Source organism: Austrofundulus limnaeus, unplaced genomic scaffold (assembly GCF_001266775.1).
Source record: "Austrofundulus limnaeus strain Quisiro unplaced genomic scaffold, Austrofundulus_limnaeus-1.0 Scaffold2, whole genome shotgun sequence".
Lineage (NCBI taxonomy): Eukaryota > Metazoa > Chordata > Actinopteri > Cyprinodontiformes > Rivulidae > Austrofundulus > Austrofundulus limnaeus.
The window spans coordinates 3439155-3452931 of record NW_013952404.1 but is presented as its reverse complement, the minus strand read 5'-3'; the positions used below and the strand labels follow the sequence as shown (position 1 = coordinate 3452931).

The 13777-nt window shown below is 41.1% G+C and overlaps 1 long non-coding RNA gene across 1 annotated transcript; it reads left to right on the top strand.

Annotated features, from left to right (window-relative positions):
- Positions 1-11883: 11883 nt before the first annotated feature.
- LOC106518268 (uncharacterized) lies at positions 11884-13430 on the top strand. The gene is made up of 2 exons (XR_001310295.1): positions 11884-11973; positions 12066-13430. It is a non-coding gene; the product is annotated as an uncharacterized LOC106518268 (long non-coding RNA).
- The last annotated feature ends 347 nt before the right edge of the window (positions 13431-13777 follow it).

Sequence of the window (13777 nt, the reverse complement as noted above, 5' to 3'; positions counted from 1 at the left end):
TTTACGAACTTCCTGCAATCATCTATCTGCCAGCTAAAAAGAAGTGGGTGGGCACGGTGGCCACAGTCTCTAACCTCAAGAAGAGCCTAATGCAGGAGGGCCGGGGTTGGGCGGGGTGGAGTGGGCGGGTGCTCTTTGGACCGGCGTTGCATAAGAAGCAGTGCCATTAATTATTAAAAGCCCTGCTGGGTTTAATATTTAATGGTGGCGACATGTAATTTACACTTAAACTCCAGAAATCACGAGGTACAGACCAAAATAAACAAGTGTATTTGTTCCAAAGAGAGCCGGGGGTGGGGGGTTGTATGAGTTCTGACGGGCTCTGATTTCAGTAATCTCCGCTGTGAAGCTGCAAATGTTTGAGCTTGATTTGATTCCTATTGGAAAAGCTTGAAAGCGTCGAGTTTGAACGCTCGACGTATCAGCTGGCTCCTTCGCCCAATCTGCGGACTATTTATCCTTTTTATGCACGGCAAGGCTTTTGATGGAACTCTTCTGTGTCCGGGCTCCTGTTTTATTACGGCTCAGCTCAAAGCAACATGTGTCTCGCCTCTGATCTCTGAAATATCAACTGGTAGCATGTGGTACGGTTTCATCTTGTCCAACATCTCAGCGACGAATGCATTAAACCCCCACAACCATTTCTCCATTGCTTGGCGGCGTATATGCCCTTTATTCTATATCCAGCCTCACCGAGGACCTATTTAAGTGAACCACATTAGAAACAGCAGCCCGTCCCAAGCAGTGGGACCAGCCAGCAAAACTCCCGCTGTGTCGGATTTTTGATTAAATCTTCCCTTCAGGGTTCYGAGCAGACCGAGCCGTGGGTTTAAACGAGGTGCTGAACTTTTGGGTTAACACCTTTCGGGGTTACGAACCAACGTGAACGCACGTTGTGAACCGTTGCTCTGCCTTCAGAGCAGTAAGGCGACCTCTGACATGTGTAACACCTTCTAATTTGTTCGGAGGAGGATTTAACGAGGCCTACTGGGGAGGGGGGTCGTTAAATCGGAGGAGCTGGAGGTCTTGCTGACAGAGCCTCGGAGGCATGTATCACCACTTTATGGGGTTGGAAGTTTTTAGGGACATTTCTGTGTGTAATTTATGTCCTTTTAAAAATTCAWTAAATGATGTCAGCGACGTGTGATGCACACGGGGACATAAAACAGAAATGAGCTGAGATTTTTAACCAGATTTTGATTAAATTAGCAAAATATTTAAAATCTATTTCATTCAAATGAAGTGAATTTTGCAGATTGAACCAAGCTGCAAGAAGCTAGAGATGCATCATGAAAAGGTTGTTTTTACTTTGAACAACAGCTAAAGAACACTTCATGTAACTGTTTATCTTGAAATAATTGACAACGCAAACAAAGCATGGCTACAGATGTTGCCAGGACAGGTTTAGGTTATTTAAAGCTACTAGTGAAGAAAAAAAGCTTACCAATCAGTTACATTATGAAATAAAATAATTATTTAAGACGTGCTATATATATGGAATGTACAAAACAGTATTAAATCTGCTTGGGAGTTGATTATTCTAGTTACCTTGAGACAATGGAATAAATCTGGTGCAAAAAAAAGAGAGTAATGTGTGTTTTGCCCAGTTTATTTATTCATGATCTTTGCCATGACACTAAAGTTGATAACAGCAATACAAAAGTTCCTTATTTTAACATTTTTGCTTTAAAATTAGCAGCATGACTGCCCTAAATTTGTTTAGTCATTTTAAAATTCTGTTCATCACCACAAAGCTAATTTTCCAGGTCAGAATATAAAAAAAATAAATGACCCTTTAACCTCTGTTATTTTGAGGTCACTTCAGTTATTTAGATATAAAACAAAATTTAAGCCTATCATAGGCTTTTAAAAGCATGTAAGAAACAATAATGTTACAGCTCTGAGATCAGTTTAAACTGTTGTTGCAATTCCACTTTAACAACTTGTCAAAATGATTAAAATGATCATAGGTTTTGAAACCTTAACACCGAAAACAGCTAAGTTAAAAACAGAATTGGAAATAAGTTTGTCAACAACATTTACCTAAAGACTAGTAGGGGTGTAAGAAAATATCGATACACTGAAATATCGTGATATTTCATTTCCCGATACTGTATCGATATTCTAAAGCCCTGTATCTATTTTTTTATTAAGGTTTAAAATGTCAACTTTCCTGCCAGCCTTTCATTTTTATGTTGTAGTTCAGCCTCTGACCACTAGTTGGCAGCAGTGAGCCAGCCATTTGGCTCCTCTACCTCTTGAGGTAGAGGCCATTGTTAAGTGTTGGGTGACCTTATTGTAAATTAATATTAAAAACTAAAAGCTGCAAAAAATATATTTTCAAACTATTTATTGTCAAATTTAGTCTAATAATTGAAAACATGGATGAAATAAGAAATATGAAACAAATAAAATAAAACACATACAAAGCAGAACACAGCTAAATGTATCAAAAGCATGTCTCTGTAATATTAGAATTTTCTGAGACAGTGAATTTTGGTTTTTCATTTTTTTCCCCTGTAAAGAGGTTTTTATTTAATAGAATTTTTGGACAAAAAAATCGCAATATATCGCCTTGCTTATAGTATCGCAGTATATCGGGATATATCGTATTGTGACCCCTCTGTCATGATATGTATCGTATTGCCAAATTCTTGCCAATACACAGCCCTAAAGACTAGTGCTACAACAATACAGAAAATTCACGATTCGGTTCAGTTCGATACTTTAGTCTCACAGTTCAATATTTTTTCGATACAAAAAAGAGAAATGTCCTTGCCCTTATTAGCTTTCAATTTATTTAAATTATTTCTGAACATTTGTTTAACCTCAAAAGTCCAGTTTTAAATTACATGTTGGTGTTTCTCAGTGGATCTGTGCTCGACAGTGCAGCCTAGGTGGAGTAGTCGAACACAGATCCACTGATCCTTCAACACAGAGCATCTTCAGAAGACAAGYTGATAAAATAAATTTTAAAAATCTATATTGTTCGATACAAGTGTGTACTGAACCTAAAGTCCTGTATTGAACGGTTCGATATGGGTACATGTATTGTTGCACCCCTACCAAAGACAAAACTCATAAATTTGAATAATTATGATAGTTTTTGAGCTGAGCAATCTAAAATATCCCAACTGTGGAGATCAATGCTTTTCCTGCTGATGCTTATTTTAGGCTTTACAAACACTATTTTTGCTCTACAGTAAATATTTGTTAGTGTATTTAGAGAGCTGCACCTACTTTATTTCATAAAATACAAAGCACAAAGCAGAGCAGAACCTACTACTTAAACTCACATGTTCAACCATCTGTCAGGTCTCCTACGATCATACGACTGTTCCTGAAGTTCACCTCTCGTGCACTCGAAGCAGTGAAACCACACCATATGCTTCCAGGGCAGCCTGCTTACCACTGATAAACATTCCTCAAACTGTGGTGGAAACTGTTTTTTTTTTTCCTGAAAGCTGCTGTGTGTGTCTTTGTCAGACAGGAGCCCCCCGACCACGGTGAAAGTGGTGCTGCTCTGAAGGGCCTCTTTTCTTATAGCTGCTGCACCACTGGAGGGCACTGCTCTGTCTGCCTTCACACACTGTGCTCTTTGTGGGCAAACATTTGTAGGAAATTAACAGTCAGGGTAAATTTTTTTATCTGAATTTTGGGAATGTGGTGACTTTTGAACTTTACAGTTACATGGGAAATATAATAAAAATCAAAAATTTAAAGGACATTTCAGTAATCTCAGTGCATTTTCAGTCTAAATGCCCACAGATTGAATATATTTACTCATTTGTGTATGATGGTGACAAAGAGAATGACACAAAGGACTAATTTAAAAATAAATAAACCGATTTTCATGAGAGGGGCTTTGCCCACTAACATGAAAAACAACAAAAATTCTATGATGGAGACTTTTTAACACAAACCTTGCAGCTATGTTTTTCTATTTTCATGATTAGTTTAAGATTTSCTTTTTTTGGGTAAACCATAAGAGGAGTGCCTGCACTGGAACGCAACAGAATCTTTGTTATTTTAAATTAAATATCTTAGACACACCCTCTAGACACAATGTCAAAAATACTTATTTGATGGAGGTGAAAAGAAAAGCCAGTGTCATATAATGAACGGTAAAATGAAATAATAAATTAAAGAAGCAAACAAATGCAAAGTTGACTCAGTGGGTTTGGACAGTTTKCATCAATGCTACAAATCACTGAAAGAACTTTTTCAGAAAAAGACACTGGTTGTGGATTAAATGGAGCACTTGTGGGTAATAATAACAGGAAATGACAAGATGTGAGTAAAAACTAAATGTTCATACAAGCTGAATGCGGGTGTACAGAATGATGAAAAGGCAAGCAGAACAGTTGAAAATCAATCTGAGGCACAGTAATGCTCTGCATGACTGATGGTCYTTAATCAGAGGATATGATACGACGATGAAGATCCAAACCACCCTCAGCTCAGCGGGCCGTGCACAGCACCGCAACTGACGCCTGCAGAAGCTCCGGCTTTATTGGAGGTGGGCAGATGTTCAAGTTTCTTTTTTTTGTCCTTTTGACACTCCACCCCTCAAGCCACTTTTATGGGCCTGTTTACTAGCATGGGCTTCCAGAGATCTTTATCGAACCCGCCTTTGATTTGCCAGAGCTCTCATCCCACATCCCATATGCAGCAGAGGCAGAGACACGGTTCTTTTCAAGACGTACAAATCGGAATCTGGCAGTCATTTTACAGTCAGAACTTTTTTTTTGTCTCTTCACCCCCTTCATTTTCTTCCTTTATAGCACCCCCCCCACCCCACCCTCCTCTTTGCACACATCTTCAGATATAATTATGAAGGCTCTTCGCAGATGTTCCCTCTCTTCCTTCCAACTTCCAGATTTGTGGAGATGAGCAATGTCACGTTAATTCTTAACCGTACCTCCACTGGTGAACTTTTTTTTTTCTTTTCTTACAGAAACAGAAAATAGTGAAACCGTATACAGCAATAGGATACAGCTTTGGATTTATCTTCTTACAACAAAAGCTGCAGCCGAATCAGAGCAGCTGGAATGACTTCTGGAGCTTCTATTGAACACTGTAGGTGGTCAGAGACTTTCTRACAGCACAAGGCACTGAGAGGAAGACAGTTACTGTTTATCATTTCTGAGCTTTTTTAATGCAAAGTGAGAACTCGTGCAAAACTAAAAATGCAAACTCAAAAAAGGGACAAGTGAACTCAGTTCCCTGACACAAGGACGACCACTGGACAGGATGCAGTTACCTCGTGTAGACATAAAAAYGCTGAAGCCGTTGACTTTCAGCCATTGTTAACACCAACACGTGGGCGGGCGAGCGGAGAAGAGGTGAACGCAGCTCCTCCCACGCCAGGAAAACAAACAGACCTGACCAGACGGGGCTGACAACCGTCCACARCCATCACTCTGTCACGTGATCTCAACAGGAAGTTTCAGAAGAGGAGAAGTTGGGTTGAAAACGCCAAGAAGCGAGCCTTCCTCTTCTTTTGTTTCTTTCGTCATTCATCAAGGAGCCAGAAGCTCAGGTGTGTCCATTCAACAACTGCCAGCCTAAAAACTGACAGTTTTTTTCAGCTCAGAGTTAGAGAACTGTGGCCCCCCAGATRGAAGTGGGAAGTAAGGAAGTGAGTCTAGGCAAGAAAACGTCTCTGTGGACCAATTCATGAGCCGCCACGGTTCGGGAGCGAGGTGTGATTTGGCTCGAAGAGGGCGAAAGGGGGTTTCTGCCTGGTAGACAGAGGCAGGAAGCWCTCGCTGAGCTGGAGAGAAGGTCAGCAAGTCTATTTAACGGTTTTTGAGTGAGAGAAAGTTTTAACTGAAACGCAGAGGCCCTCGCCTGTAATCCTGCTGTGGTTTTCTTCTTCACCCCCCCCACCCAGCAGACAGCCTCCCCTTTACTTCACCGCTGCCCTCCAAACCGTCTCCCACCCCACATTTTCAACTTTTTCTCTTTTTTTTTGTGGGCCTGGCTTCGGGCCAGAAGAGGAGATGTGGTTTCTCCAGCTGCTGTGAATCCTGCAGCGAAGGTTCACTCACGGAGATATGCTTAATTTGTGGGGWAGAAGTTACACTACACCACCCACAACCAACGTATATTATCTGGTTCACCTTCATTTCTTCTTCTTCTTCTCTTCTGAACCAATATTATTGTTAAAGCAGCACATTTTCCTTTAAACACCCAACATAAGACTTCAGTTATTATGGATATTAGAATCTAAAAACAGAATAAAACCAAGCATTTAATTATTCATATTTGCAGACTTGTGTTTTTGAAATATATACTTTTAGTTTAATTTACTAAACTTAAGGTTTCTCACACTTATTGGTCCAAAAAATCGAAATCTTGATCCATTTCTGCGTGGTAAATCCTGTGTTTGTCTTCTATTAAGTRTTAATTACAGTATTAAAGAAATATATCTATGATTTCATTGTCGTTGTTAAAGATAAGCAACATGATGATACTGAGAGAAATTTATTTTAATTTTAAATTAGCTAAAATCTGATACTTTTGATGGGCATTGTGTACTYGCACATGTCTCTATTAAAATATATGCTTTTTAGTGCCAAGACTCATATTTTTAAATAAAACACATCTAAGTCTTTTATTTTCTAAACTAAGGTGAGTATTAAAAAGTAAAGTTTTACCAAAATCAGACCATGTCATCCCCAAAGAGCATCAAAATCTATTAGTGAGGAAAAGATGTGGATGTGGAACTGCAGCCACGTACAAATATAAGTCTTATTTGCATCTCCCACACTAAACACTGCCTACTGCACTGATCAAAACATTACATAAGACTGGTGTGGTGGGAAGTCTGGCCAGGATCCAGTGGCTTTCTGGGGGCCCTGGCTTCTCTCTGTACATTAGCCAGGATATTAAAGGAAATGCAGGCCACCACAGGCTCCACTGCTGTGGTTTGCCATCAGCCGGAGCAAATCTGTGTGTTCCAGTGGCAAGCTCTCTGCCCAGTTTTGACATGATGACTTGCGTGGACTGCAGGAGTCAGGCGGGGGGATAGGGTGGGGGCAACAGCATGGCCTGTCAGCAGCTGGTCACTGCAGCAATACTCATTACACATAATGGCCACAGAGACAAAAGTGTCGAGCAGATGTGAAGGACCCACACACACACGCTGTCGTGAGGTTCCACGTGGGCCCCCTCCCCCCACGAGGGTTCACGGATCATTAGCGTAGCTGCAGAGTGCGCTAATCGGCTGTGGCAGTTTTGCCGGGGACTGGCTGGGTGGGACAGGTAACACTCAACCACAGCTTCAGCAGAGGTGCGTCGCAAAGCAAACACGCGACACGCTCTGCAGCGGGATGGAAACTGCTTTTCAACATCACTGCTTCAACAGGAATCACACAGTGTCTGTGTTTATGTGAGAGACGTCTCATGAATGGCTCAACATTTTTTTTAATGCATGTTCATATTTAACAGCCTCATATAAACGTGTGGGCTCGATGTGTGCATGCGTGCCTGTAGGGGATTGTCTCTTAATATAGTTAAGCTGCGAAAAACCCCAAAGTCTTTGGCGAGGTCTCGCACACACACACACACACACACAGACACACACACACACTTTTTCTCCTTCCTTCCTCTCTCCAGAACCATTTATCAGAGCAGAACAGGGGCAGCTTGCGTGTCGTAAGCCTCTTTGGAGCCACAAACAAATCAAGCAGGGCTCTCCATCAAATGAACTCCCCACTCGACTGGCGGTTACATAAAGGTTTACTCACTCACTGTGTAAGAGCATGTTTCAGTGGGAGCAGCTTCTGATTGAATACATCCATACTCACGAGCAGAGTGGGAGAAAAATGACTAAAACTCATAGAGAGAAGAGGGGCAATTGTCAAACTTTTTTTCACTTTTCCATATGTCAGCAAACTCAGAAGATGTATAGTTGCTGCTGATTCCTTTGCTCCAGTGCAGTGTTTTTTTTGTGATTTGTAATGTAACATCAGACACACACACCTTGATACACCCTGAGGGGGGCAAAACTTTATTGCAAGTTTTACTGACCTTTTAGAAGCACCACACAGTCCTTTAGCACTTTTATTCATTCGGTGGTTTTGTTCTTCCTGCAGTGGCTTTCAGTGCTGCAGTTTACTGTCCTACACTTGGTGTTTTCTGAGATCCGTTGGAACAGTTTTGTGGGACTATGAGGCCAAAGACTTCAGCTAGCACCTCAAAGGACTGGTGAGCAAGATATTAAAGAGGACATATCATGCAAAATTCACCTTTTTTAGTTGTTCAATACATTTTTTTTGTATTTGGAGTCTCTAGGAGTGCAGAAAATTTAAATTTAGTCTGTCTACTTGGGTCGTATTGTTCAACCCATTCAGTTTTCTCTATTTTCTAAAATATTTTCTGAACTATTACATCAAATTATTTGCAACAGAAATACCAAATAAAGCCTAGGCTTACCARTTGCAGTTTGATGGTCTTCATTCTCCTTTGGCTGGATGAACAAGTCTCCTGTTATTGACATAATTTAATTAAATTGTAAATAAAAAGTTTCTGTGCTGCCATATAGTTGTAAACCCCTATCTCAAACTGGRATGGAATGGTCTGGAAGCTGGAGGGGAGCGGGWTTAGAAGYGCCTTGTTTGGGTTTAAAGACACAGCCTCAAAATGAGTTGATCTAAGACACACCTCAGAAAATGGTTGAAAGAAGGGCTTGTGGAGTTACAATTAGGAGGAATTCAGACCAAAGCATTACCATTTCACTTTATAAAAACCCAAATCGAATGATTTAAATGTTGAAAAAAGGATTTAAAAGCATGATACATATCCTTTATACAAAATAAAGGAGCCTTAGCCTTAAGCCTCAGCCTTATAAGCAGTGCCTCCATATGGTGGACAAACAGGTTTAACAATGACAATCAACATTGTTTGCTCACATGCAAAAGAGGACCAACAATAGATCCTTTGTGCCCTCATAATCACCTATTTCTCATTGAAGATCATGTGCACCAACCAAAACGAGAGAAGAAATGTGTCCTTAAAGAACCAGTCCAGAGGACCTCCTTATTTTTTATTTTTTACTTTTCTACCTGGATTACTGAGATGCATATGTCTCCTTTAATTTAATTTGACAAATGATGCATTATGATAATTTATTGTGTTGCATCACTATGTCCAAATAATGACTGATCCTCTGCTGTGCTTGACTATAGGACATTCTATTTTTAACCAAATTTTGCAACAAACATACATTTATGCAAGCTTTTAATTTAGCTTTATTAGTTATCAAGACTTTTCCTCAAAATCTGTCACGCTTGCACAGATGCTCATTTGCAATTTGCCAATCGAGTCCACTTTTCCTAACAACGACTGCAAACAAGCAAATGCCATGAAAAGTCAAACTGGTACACTTTTTCTTCACAGTTTTCACTGGATCAAATTTCAGTGTTTTAGAAATGGCATTAAACTGTGGTGACTTGCAGAAAGATAAAGAAAATTAATTTGTTGCTCGATGAACACTGTCTCTGCAACAATAAAGGCCTGCTTTCACTGGAAGCAATTGGCACAAGTTTGAAGTTTACACCATGAGTCATCATTCCTGTGCCTGTAGTAATGTGTCAGCGATCAGGCAGAAACAAACACAGACACCGCCATGGTGACACAACAATAATACAGACACCGTGTGTGTTTGCACTGAGACTAGAGACCAGCTGGGATGACAACCTGGAAAGTTTTCATCCTTGTTCACTGCTGTTTCAAAATAAAATCATATTTAAAAAAAAACAGACAAAACTGAATATTGATTTTTCTGATTACATGCCTGGCTAATAGCTGAATTGATCATGGCACAGATACAGTAAAGCTTGGGCTTTACCACAGAAACCTTAAGTGTTTCCTTTTGGACTCAATGATAACTAATCAATATGGTCCATTCACCCATCCCTCCTGCTAATCCTCAGCACCCCACCCTCCAAACAAGGAGGCCATTGTTGAGCCTGACCTTCYTCTATGTTCAACATCATAATCTTGGTTGTGCATGACCACAATGACCTCTAAGAGGGGTCATCAGCACGAAGCCCACAACCCTGACAAAAGCCCGGGTCAGAGAAAAACACACAAGCAGACGGAGCACAAGGTTGAGCCTTCTGCTCTTTGGTCAAGCTACAGCTGGAAGAGTCACTGACAACTTGACCTTCACCTTTGGATCTGACTGTGGTTTAGGATGGAAGACAGAGGGCCGTGCCCTGCCCTGACTCCTGTGACCGTATCAGTAATGGCATTGATTGCTCCTGGTCTGTGGATGTGTGCATCAGGACACTCAGGATCATGTCGGAGCATTGCTAATAGATGAAAATTACAGATTGCTTTAAGTTACGGAGACAAGATGACTGTTGTGTGGCTTCGCTGAGCTTTTTGAATGATTCATGGTGCCGAGAAACATAAAATACGGACTACACGGTCCCTCTGGTGCCCACACCCTCTCAGTTCCATCTCACACCTCTCCCTTGTGGAGGACAAAGAAAGCTTTTAGGGTCCTGATGAGATTGTAGTCATGGGTTGATGACTTTTCCCCATCACGTCTCAGTTACTGCTGTCGTTAAACTTGACATGTCTTGGTTGAAGGAGCCAAATTCAACAAACATTTCTATAAACCATTAGTTCTCTTATGAACAATCTGAATGTTTTGAATGGCATAGCTATAAAAACATAGCGTAAGTGTTTGTCTAAATGATTGGCTGTAATTTGAAATGAAGTGTACACTCATCTGTAGAGGGCCATGTCTCCCAGGGCCATAGTGAACATTAAGGATCAGCCTTCAACTCACACTACACATCAATATTTAAGGACATACTGGGACTCTTCCATTTGACGTCTCGAGGGGGAGCAGCAGGCCAGTATTTCCTGACTCCTGGTTCTCTGCATTATCCTCTRACCCTGACCTTTGTCACTCTTGTTTCTCTTCTCTTGCTTATTTTTCCTCTCAATCATTGTTCTCTTAAAGGAGACATATCTTGCTTTTAAATTCTTATTTTTTAGCATTTAAATCATTCAGTTGGGATCTATATAAGGTAGAACTGTGATGCTTTGATCTGAATTCCTTCTTATTGTAACTATACAAGCCCCTCTTTCACCCCTTTTCTGAATGTCTAGATCAACTCATTTTGAGACTGTCTTTTTAAATCCAAAAAGGCGCTTCACAGCCCACCCAYGTCCAGCTTCCAAAGTGTCCCTTCAAATTTGATAGAAGGGCTAGTGACTATATAGGTGCGCAGCAACTTTTTAACTTACAAATTGAATAAAATATGTCAACAGAAGACTTGTCCATCCAGAATTACATGTTGGAGCCAGAGTCTGACCCAGAGCCAGAGGAGAATGAAGGCGGCCAAGATATAGTTGGTAACTCCAGACCTTATTTGGCAGTTCTGTTGCAAATAATTTGACGTAATAGTTCAGAAAATATCATAAGAAAGAGAGAAAACTTAACGGGTTGAAAAATATGGGCCAAACAGAATATAAAGATATCTACAAAGCACCAAAAAGGAACTAAATTCAAATTTTCCGCACTCTTAGAGACWCYAAGTACACAACAAAGTGCATTTAACCAACCTGTTCTCACTCTCTACTCGCCACATATCGATGCTTGGTCAGGTTACCCCTCTCACATCAATTGTCGACATGATGGAGTCCATGGTTATGTTTAGGGATCAGGGATACTGGTTAGGTAAGGTCAGGGGTTTGATGTTTAAGGATAATAAAGGTTAAGTTCAGGGTTTGGGGTCATGGTTGGGGTTAGGGTTAGGATTGCAGTTAGTTGTCACACATTTCAAAAATATGACAACGGGCTCTTCCTCCTCGTTCTCATCTTKTCAACAACTGACACAAGGGGGCGGGGGTACCTGACGTGTCAAAACYGGACGCAGAAGGAACCTGCCCAAGTGTCAATATGTGACGAGCTGGGACGGAGAACGCATTGGTTTAACAGCTAAAAAAGTGAATTTTGCACGATTTGTCCTCTTTAGCATAAACTCTCTGGTTCCTTTTATGCTCAAATTCAGCTTCTGTTTTTCTCTGTGGTTCCTCAGAGCTTGGGAGCTGCTGAAGCTGATAAACAGATGAGCACATGTCCCCCCACCCACCACCACCACCACCACTTTCCCTTCACTCTGCCCTGCCAGCAGGCTGCCAGCACAAACAGGAGATTGAGATGCGACTGACAATGAGGCAGCTGGTTCTTCTTTGGCCTTAATCATTCCCAGAAAACCGACCGTGGTTTGATTTGGTTCTTTACAGCCCAACCTTATTTTTCACATCAATGACTTGCTTGCGTGCYCTTTCAAGCCCTCCCCCTTACACTTTAGATGAAATTCGCACCATATGCCTTTTGAAGGGAGCTGAACCGACCGGCGAGCATGCTTCTCTTTAACTCCCGTTCTCTGCACAAGTGGTTTGATCAGGTCCCAGACCTGATGAGGGCAAGCGCTCCAATCCCGAGTCAGTATTATGTTCCCAAAATTGCCTGACTGGAGATAATGAAGGCTTATGATTTCTTTTTTTTCTTCTTTCTTCAGAGTAAGGATTACATTCAGAAGGAGGAGAAGAATGGGATTTGACTGAGGATGTTCTTACTAGACCGYTTCTACCAAATCAAGCTCTAGAAATAGAAATAGGCATCTATGGGCATCAAAGGRGAGTCCAAGTACATCTAATCACCTCAACTTTCTGATTCTCTCTAACTACTGCATCCAATAGGATTAAAAGAGTTTTATTTCACCTTAAATTACCACTGCCTGCACCAAGCTGTGTAATCCATATTGAAGGAGCTCTGGGAAGAGTTTGGCTGAATGTAAAATAAGAGAGGAAGGCGGTGGGCTGATTGCTGAAATGAATGCCGCGTTGCCCCCGTGTCTTTGCCCCGATGAAATCCTTCCCTCGTTCAGATGGGGAGCTAATCAATGTCCTTATCAACTGTCTCATCAAGACGACGGGGCAAATTAGCCTCTGGCATTTCACAGTGACACACGATTTGGGCAATCAGGGAGAAATCAACATCCAAGAAACGAGGGCATCCTTTTGGAAAAAACGTTGAGGAGAGCAGTTAACTGTGGCCTGCAACAGAAACCGATGGAAATGACGATAAAGGATCAACAAATCACATCCTCCGAAACCACAACGTTAATGAAAGATGCCTTAAAACCTCGATCCTCCGCACTTGACAAGTGGTGCAGGAGGGAGAAAAGAAGCAGATGCATTTTGAGGGGCTTGCAAAGATTATTATGACAGGCGCAATATTAAAACTGCAGACAGCTGACCCAAACTCCAGACTATCTGGATACATCATCTGCACGCTCAAACGTTAGGCCACTGTCTCGATGCTCCGTGCTGCCTTTGCACGAGTCCGTCAAAAACCAATAAAGCAATTAACAGAAAAATCAATGACAAAAGCTGCAGTAGCGATGTCAAAGTGTGGGTTTATTTCAAAATATTCTGGCATGTTTTTTGTTTTTTTTGAGAAATGTTTAAAAAGTCAGTTTCAATAGCTTGTCTGTCCTCTGCAGCTCCGCTGGCTGTGACAGAAGTTTCCAAACAGCTGCAGAGCATTAATGAGCTGGAAAACAACAAAGCTYGTGTCTTTTCATACAGCACAAAGTTTCAAATGTATTTAAACAAAGTAGACATCAAAGTATGGAGCAACAACATTCAAGCTGGTTGGTACTGTAAACTTGTGTTTCCATATATTTTCAGATTTATTATTGCATGTGTGCGTCTGTGCGGTGTGTTCATTTGCCTGTTTGCA